The 9539-nt window shown below is 27.1% G+C and overlaps 1 long non-coding RNA gene across 2 annotated transcripts; it reads right to left on the bottom strand.

Moving 5' to 3' along the window:
- Window positions 1-17: 17 nt before the first annotated feature.
- On the bottom strand, window positions 18-1703 carry LOC145752994 (uncharacterized). 2 transcript variants are annotated; one of them, XR_014283799.1, is made up of 5 exons: window positions 1430-1703; window positions 1133-1317; window positions 965-1070; window positions 724-788; window positions 18-628 (listed from the first exon to the last, which is right to left on the bottom strand). It is a non-coding gene; the product is annotated as an uncharacterized LOC145752994 (long non-coding RNA). The 2 variants fall into 2 exon arrangements; XR_014283798.1 differs by having other exon boundaries at window positions 965-1317.
- Window positions 1704-9539: the final 7836 nt, after the last annotated feature.

Here is a 9539-nt window from a genome sequence, read left to right as displayed (position 1 = left end):
ACACATTACAGCATCGTCGTAGGCTCATTTGCTGGCACACTTAAAATAGTAATCTTATTTTGCCTTTTTTTAGACCTTAATTTATTTTTTTTGGAGAATAGAATTTTGGCTTAAAAATGAAAAGAACAGTGGGCTGTATTATTTAAGATATATCCCAGTTTAAAAGTATTTATATCAAGTTTGCTGTATTTTAAAAAATTAAACCAAAGGTAGTCTACTTGCAAGGACAAAACTTCTTTTAGAAAAAGCAATTGTGAATATTCATAGATCTTTACTAAGGTTAATGGACTTAGTCGAGTAAATTATTAGATAAACAAGGTGAGTTCAAAAAATAAAGACAATTTATCTGAATCGATTTGTGTCTTAAGAAATACAGCTACAATGACAAAGTAAAAGAAAAGGGCAATTTGTAAGGCAAAAAATAAAGCATGAAATCAATTAAGTTTGTTTTTAAAAAATCCAATATGAAATTGACAAAATGTTTTTGCAGTGTTAACGACAAAAATGTAAATTGGAAGTACAAATACTCCTTCATTTTTATTAGGCATTCTTTTCGGGTACTTTCTGCCACCAACTGGATCTAAAGTATTGTCAGAATCAGCTCAATCCCTGACAAGAAAAAAAATTCCTACAATAGTAAAAAAATATATTATTACAATATATATTTGTTTCAATCCTAAATTTAAAATAAGAATTAAATAAATTTATTCAACACAAAATTACCTGGAATACGACATGGCTTTCATCTTTGTTGTATTTTCAAAATTTGTTTTGCTACATTATCATAACTAGAAAACAACTACACAGTTTTAAATTTTAACAATTGGTGTCAGACAATGTATATTTGAATTTAATCGTATGGTATTTTATAAAGTATAATTTCCACTTTTACCCAGTTTTAATTAAGGTAAATATTGTTCCCATATCTTAGTTTTAATAATTTAAGATCATATAAATAACTCACATTAAATTTTGAGGGTCCTTACTGTTAATTTCTTGTGCTTAACTGATAAACACTCTGATGTCCGTGACAAAATTAAATTCTCTTTGTGAGTCCAACAAAAATTATTCTGCAAATAAACACAAAAAAGTATAAAAAATGAAAAACCACACATAAAAAACTAAAATATACTGTTTTCAAAGATTCTTCTTTTTCATTAACAGTAGTAATTGGAAATGGTTGGCTTTGAGTCCAATTCACTCTGTGTTATCACATCTCCAATGAAAACCATTCTCTGATTTTAATTTTTTGTAACTGGTCTTTTAACCAATCTTACCGCAAGATAGAAAGCTTTGTTTAAAAATAAGTAGCTAACACTGTAAAAAAAAGAACATAAAATTGGGTTTGTAAAATTAACTGACAATGATAGTTAATACATATTTTCTAGCGTATTATATGAAACAACATAAAAAAAACAAAGTACATTACCTTAATCTGTGCAAGAAAAATTACGATTTTTCATTCCAAATGCTTTGTTCAAAAAATACAATTGGTTTAGTTTTAACATTTGACAGTTTGAATTGCCAAACGGTACTTTTAAAGCCATTTGTATTCAATTCCAGTCATTCTTTAATGCTGCCTAAAACATTAAATGGACTTTAAAGTTGAATTGGTTTTCCAAAATTGATGCTGACAACTAAAAAGAAATTAAATTCAACATTACTCAGTTAGCAAATTGGTACAACGTTAACACAACGCGTGTTAAAAAGTTAAAACACAATGTTGTCAAATAAAAACTGAACATGTTGCCCATTTTTAATTTAATTTTTACAGTTTTTTACCAAACTATTTTTGTTGTAAGCAAATATAAAAAAGGTAAAAAAAAATCAAATTTCAATATTAAGATAAAAATAGGACGAAAAACAAAAATTTTAAAAGTTGTAAAAAGTTATGCTATTAAACAAGCCATGTTCAATTTTTTTTGCAAAATACAATAAATTTTAAATCACTTTCTAATATTTATTGTTTTTACAAGTTTTTTTAAAATTTAACAACCCAAAAACACATTTACACTTTTTTTTTTTAAAACATGACCTTTTTTATCGCAAAATTTGTAATTGCAAAGTTTTATTCCTAAGGATATACCTATATTTTTATATTGTAATACTTTCTTAGGCGCCCTTCAAATTTTTTTTATACGTTAGAGAACAGTTCTCCTTTTTTAGAAGGAAGCTTTGTGTAAATTATATTAACAAAACACAAAGGACTAGTCAACATAAAAATAAATCGTTGTTTTCTCTTCTTCTTGAGACAATAAACATTCAATTTACTGTATATAGTTTAAACTAGTATTGTAGTATTATAATACAGTTCTTGCTTTAAAAAAATGTGATGATAAGAAAAACTTGGCCCCATTTAAAAATAAGTTTTGTGTTTAATGTACATAAAATATTTTGAATGTATGGCAAATTAAACTTAAAAGATCAAAAATTGATTTATAACTGTTATATATGTTTCGCCTACTGGTACGACGTAGCCTCACAGATTTAATAAATACTACTTACTAAACAAACTGACAACGACATATCAAAACTAAAAAAATAAATGTTGTAGCATCAGAAGCAACAGCAAGATAAAGCAAACACATAAGTTGTATTAAAGGATAGATCATGCCATAAAACCGATTCGTTTTTTAAGGTAATAAAAAATTTACGTTTATGCCAGATAATAAAAACTTCGGGAGTGAATAAATATCAAGAGATCAAAGCAAAGTTAAAGCTTTTCAAACAAGTATGTTCAATTTCAATGTTTTACTACCACTCCTTACAATAACAACCCTTACAATACAATACAAAAATAAAAAAAAGATTTTGCCAAATTTAGTAATCTTCTGCAACAGGTGCACGAAACAAAATGTTAGGCTATAAAAAAATTACCAAGCAACTAAAGCACGGTTAGGGTACTTAAACAGCAGTATTGTATAAGACAGTAAATTTTTAATAATGTAAAGCCTGTCATAAAAAAAAACATTTTAATTAATTTGAGCGTTAAAAAATAAACGTTTTAAACTATGGAACCGTGCTGTTGCTTGCACATAATAACCAAATAATAATTTATTAAAGAAATTATTAACTTTTGTTAACGTTGATAAGTTAACCTAGTGCAAAAAATTGATGCTTGTTCAATCTTTTATAAAATACTGAAAAGACAAATAAATCATAAAATTTTCCGGAGCTTAGTTTACAGGCGCCAGGTACAAACACCCGATAAAAGTTTATAGCTTGTATGAAAAAAAAGCAGGTAAATAGAATTTTTAACTGTGACTTAGTAACAAAAGGTTTTTATATTATAAATTAAGCAAAGTAGATAAGGACAACTACCTGAAAATTATAAGTGATTTTATATAAAATAAAACATTAAAGCAAAGGTTAACAGTGTTAATTATCAAAAGCTAAAAGGTTTTAAATGACAACTGTTAGGCTAATACCTAAACAAGTTTAAAAATATATTATAAAATATTTTAGTTTAATAATGTTTTTAAAAATAAGTGTATTATTATATCACTAGTAAATCTATAAAGGTTTACCCAAAATACAAAAGGTGAGTAAATATTTTAGACATTTAAATATGTATGCATTTAATAATAATAATAATAATAATATTACCTTAATAAAATAAAAAGTAAACTTATACTTCGTTTATATTAGAGTGTAGAGTATCAAGGTAGTTTAAGAAATCTATGATTCAATATTTTATCACATTTTATACAGATTTATTTATTGAATAAAAAAAAAAATATGAGTTCTAGAAAAAGAGACAATTTCTCTGATCTAATTAAACATCTAAAAAACCTGGGCTTTAGCGAAAGTCAAATAAGAAGTGCGATTTATGCAACAGGTAAAATAATTTATGCAACAGGTAAAATAAAAGGAAACTTCTTGGTATAATAAATTTTAAACTAAAAAGAGTAAATTTTTTTTTCTTAAAGGAGTTTCGCCCATCGTAAACGATGAAATTGTATTAACTTTGATTGAAAATATTAACAGAAATCAAGGTAATTGTAGATTGTAAGTTGTTACAAAACATTTAAGTCATCAAACTTTTATTAATTTTATATTGACAACCTTTATTTATATTGATCAAGTGACATAGATAAGTTTTGTTGACATAACCACGTGTACAAACAATAAACGTAAAATTATTAGATACTTAAACGCTTTTAAAATATTTATATTGCGTTTATTAAGCCTTAATAAAAAACCCAGATACTTAGGTTTAAAATATAAATAGTTAACTAGGTATAATTTCCACTATTATCTTGCTGTTGACTACATTTATATCAATCTTGAATTTGTAAATATTTATAATTTTAGAAAATTTCTTTAAAATTGGACCAGTTCAACTTGTTAGTCCAATAAATGTTACGGGCAGTGATAAGGGAGGATTTGAATTAAACACAGAAGCATTAGAGGTTATATTTGGTCATCCAAATGTCAAAGATAAACCAGTTGCATTATATTCTTTGACCGGAGCATTTCGGAAAGGAAAATCTTTTCTTCTAAACCTTTTCTTGCACAGATTAAGGTCTAGTAAGGTATGTGTAGATTATTTTGGATAAATCCGTTAAGCTAACTTTTAATTTTTTTAACGAACAGTTTTTTTGATGTTGATTTGAAATGGAATTGTTATTTATTTACTGTCAATCTTTGGCGTATTTTTCCTCTCTATTTTAACAATGAGTTCCAATGCATTTTACTATGACTTCTTTATTGAATTTAAAGTTTATTTAACAACTCTTTTCACATTGGAACTCTAACATCGTTTTTCTGGTTCTAAATCATTTTTTTAATAATTTATTTTTGCTTTTTATTAAGTGCAAATTTTCGTTTTAAAAACAGTTAGGCAATTTCGTTCTACTAAAATTTTGTTCTACTTTTGTAAGAATTAGCTATAATTTTATATTCATGTAACCAACAACTAAAGACAGACAGTTCTTTAAATTAATTAAAATTCGCTACATATGTTTTGTTTGGCAATAAAATTTTGATGTTAAATTAATATATTTTCAAATAACAAAGAGTGTTATTTTTCGTAATAGTATAGTTGTATAAAAAAACTTTTCATATATTTGAAAATATTTTGTTAGCACAAAAAGTGGGCAACAGACCAGTCTCAAATATTAAACCCAGAGAATGGTTTCCATTGGAGAGGTGGTTATGAAAGTGATACAAAAGGGATTTGGATTTGGAACCAACCAATACCTCTTACTACTGATGATGGAAAAGAAGTAAGTTGTTTTTATACTTCGATAAATAGTTCTGAGTTCTAAAACAAATTTAAAAATCACCCCAAAGTCCTCACATCTGAACAACCACACTTCTGTAGCAATAACATCCAAAAAAAAGAAAAAGATTATATCTTTTTTATTACAAGTATAACTAGGAAATGTAAACCTTAGAAATATTATCTGCTAAAAAAATTACTAAAATGATAAAAATAAGTAATGTTAAGTATTTTACAAAATAGTAAATCAGAAATAAATTAACAAATTTTTTTAAGATCAACTTGTTTCTTATGGACACTCAAGGAGCATTCGATTTGGTTTCAGACACAAAATCTTCATCAGTTATTTTTGCTTTGAGCACTTTAATTGGTTCAGTTCAAATCTACAATGTTTTTCAAGAAATAAACTGTAACGACCTTCAAAACTTACATGTGAGTTATGCTTTATAAAAATATTCTTACTGTTTTTATAAAAAATTTAAAAACTAACTACAGATATATATTTATATCATAAACATACAGTAAAAAAATCTAAAAGTTAGTTTAAGGTCTTTTCAATACTTAACTTATGCCATTAATTTACTTTCATAGTTATTTGCAAATTATGGAAATACTGCCAAACAAGAATTTCTAAAAAACAACAAAAATATTCAAACTCAATCCCCATTTCAGGTAAATTTGTTGTTATTTAATAAACAAAAATACAAATTATTACATTTATAAATATTATTTATTTTTTGCCAGAAATTGATGTTTCTGATTAGAGATTGGCCCCATGCAGATATAAAATTAGGATTACAAGGTGGCAGTGAATATTTAAAGAAAACTCTTAACAAAAGTGAAAGCAAAGAAATCATTGAAATACGAGACAACATGAACAAATATTTCACTGATTTGTCTTGTTTTTTGATGCCCCACCCTGGAATGAAAATAGCTGTAAGAGACGACAAGGAAACTTCAATTCCATTTGAAGGTTTGCACACCAATTAGGATCTCAAAATATTTATTTTATATCTTAAATTAACAAAATATTATTTATTAATTTTTTCTAAGATATTGATCAACAATTCTTGGAATATGTCGATAAGTTACAAAAGCAATTGTTTCAACCTCACAACATTGTTGTAAAACAAAACAATGACTGTGATGTTACTGGAAGTGATCTAATCAATTTAATTCTCGCCTATTTTGACATTTTCAAAAGTGGAAAAATGCCCGAAGTAGAATCCATTGTGGAGGTGCATATTTTCTTTTTTAAAGTTTGTTTTGAATTCTATTTTTCTTCCAAAATAGATTAAAGCATTTAAAATTATTCATATTTACAGTCTATGTAATACATTGCCTTACTTTTAGTAACATAACAGTGTTTGTTCTGTTCAGGCAAACAAAAAAGCAGCAATTGTGGCTTTAATTCAAAAGACAAAACAACATTACATGGAAAATATGAAAAAGGTTTGTGAAATTTTTATTAACCCTTTTTTTATAATGCAGTGTTCCATTTTCTTTTTTTTCTGGCTGTTAACCGGCAGCATGGTGTAGTGGTCAGAACACTTCCTACACTACGTTCTGGGTTTAATCACCACCGCTCTCATGCTGTAGTGCTTTAAAGTAAGGCGTTATAAACGGTGTGAACTCCTGCAAAACCAGCACCAAATTACCAGCTCAATTATCAGCCAATTATAATCTATAATATCCCAAACTGCCACAGGCAACTTGAGACTGGGTTAAGGTAAATGTTGTTACTCTATGTTTAGGTCACCCATTTAACCTTTTTACATCAAGGATAAATTTATATATACGAAAAAACGATAATAAATTCTACTTTGTTATAGTCGTGCCAGCAATACGAAGAAAACCTTCAAGTGCTTCATGATAAATGTAAATCAAAGGCTCTTGCTGTTTATGATAAAGCTCCTAAACTTGGAGATAAAAGTTTTGTTCAAATGAAGAGAATAAGTCTTGAAGAATTAATTGACCAACAACTTGACCTTTTTTACAGAGAGGAATAAAACATTTTACGTAATTTTAAACTCTGTCTTTTTACTTTTTTCTTTACTATTTTTTTTTACGGCTTAAATGTAGAGTAACATTTGTTCATCTGACCCAGTTTCAGGTTGCCTTTGGTAATTTGGAAAATCATAGATAATAATTGCCCAAATAATAAGCTGGTACATAAAAATAGTATGAACAGGAGTTTATACTGTTTATAGCGCCTTACTTAAGTGCGCTACATCATGAGAACAGTGGGGATTGAATCCAGGACCACATGTAGTGAAGCCGAGTGTTTTCTCCACTACACCATGCTGTCGGTTTCACTTTTGCCTAAGGGTTATTTGTACATGAAATAGTTTTTACAATGTTGAAGATTCCAATACAAAAAGAAATTGTTGTTATGTATAATAAACTTTTTTATATTTTAATAGGAACAGCTGAAGAAAAAATTACGAGATATTGTTATAAAAATGGCAGAGAATTTTAAATCAAACTTAGAGCAGGTATATTTAAAATTAAACTTAATCATTGTTGTTGCAAACATACAATTAAAACTCATTTATACATTTAGTTACTTTAAAACTCCACTCTTTATTGGGTAACAAACTACTACATTTGTTTAATATAAATAATTAAATATTTGTTATTTTAAGGAAAGTAATGGAAAGTTTTTGGAGGATGAAAAACTCGAAAAACGGAATGTCCAAAGCCATGACCTAGTTATCGAAGCATTCAATGAAAAGGTGAAAGATTTAGACCCTAAACTCTCCCAAGAATTTAGAGAAAGACTCGACAAAGAAATGAAAAAATGTTTTAAAGCTTTTATAGCAACTAATTCTCATAAAAAGGTAATTTTTTTATACTTTAAAAGATTTTTAAAAAGATTTTTTTATCATTACAACCTTTTAGTTAACCTTATGACATTCTGTATTTTTGTAATTAATAAAAAAATTTTGGCTAACACAACATTGCATAAAAAAATAAAATAAAGTTATAATTCTGCTTCTTAGAAAAAATACCTAATTTCAAACCAAGTGCACACAATATCAAGTTGAAACAGTATCAACTTTCAAATAAAGTTATTTTTATTGCTTTTAGTCTGAACTTGATAGAAAATTGTCAGAATTGTCAATAAGTTGCAAAGGAGGCTATAATGCTTGCATGAATGAGGTAAGAACCTTTTTTATATTTTACTTTAAAGTAAAGTAGCAATTGTAACAGTTTTTAACTTGCTCAGCAAGCAATTAAAAGCCTAGATAGTTCCCATATATTTGTTTAACATAAGGTTAAAAAAATATATCCATTATTCTTAATACTAAAATATAACTCATTAGCTGTTTCAAAGCCATTTCAAATTATGATTACAATATTGTTTTACAGTGTGGTGATGTTGATCTTGATGACGCAAGTTTTGAAGCAAAGCATGCAAATGCTTATGACATATCTTTAGCTCAGTTCGAAAGCTCTGACCTTGGGATAGACACTGGTGTTCGTGCTGAATACAAATCAATGCTTCTTACCGAACTAAATGATGAAATGTTAAAGTGTAAACAGACCAACGAAATTAACAAAGTTATTTTATGTTGTATTTATGAACTTGACTAAAATTCTTTATTTATTTTATTGGTTAAATAGTTACCCCTTTTGTCAGACACAATAATATATAAAGTTTAATAATGCTTTTTTATAGTTTAGGCTTTTTATTTATTATTTTAATATTATATTAATAGGACATGTTATTAAAACAATATATTTTATTGTATATTTAGAAACTGGCTAAAGCAAAAACACTAGAAACAATGAACAAAGTCAAGGAAAAATACTCGAAATTGATGGACAAAGTAAGTTGTGAGTTAGAATAAAATTAACGCCAATGTTTGATATCATGAGTTGAGTTTAACCCACAATGCCAATGTGTCTTACCAGTATTCAATAGTCAACATATTGACAAATTTTAAAATAGTTTTCTAGATATTTTTATATTTGTTAAAAAACTGCTTTTTTGTAGGAATGTGAAGACAAATATGTTGAGCCAACAAAACTTTGGGAAGCTCACAACGAATGCATGGCAGAAGCTTTAAAGTTGTTCGACACACTTGATATGAACGCCCACATGGTTGCTGAATGTAAAAACCAATTTAATACAGATGTTGCTGAAGATTTGCTAAAAAATTATAGGCTGAAAAACAACAAAAACAAGGTGCTTGTAATTTACAAATTATTTGTTAACCTTTATGTTTTGTGGTACTGGATTGGCATGATAATTGACGAGTGATTTGACTAAAAAGTCATCCTATAAAGGATATGAAACGAAAATGCTTTA

Source organism: Corella eumyota, chromosome 5 (assembly GCF_963082875.1).
Source record: "Corella eumyota chromosome 5, kaCorEumy4.1, whole genome shotgun sequence".
Taxonomy (NCBI): domain Eukaryota; kingdom Metazoa; phylum Chordata; class Ascidiacea; order Phlebobranchia; family Corellidae; genus Corella; species Corella eumyota.
This window is presented reverse-complemented; position numbering and strand designations above follow the sequence as displayed.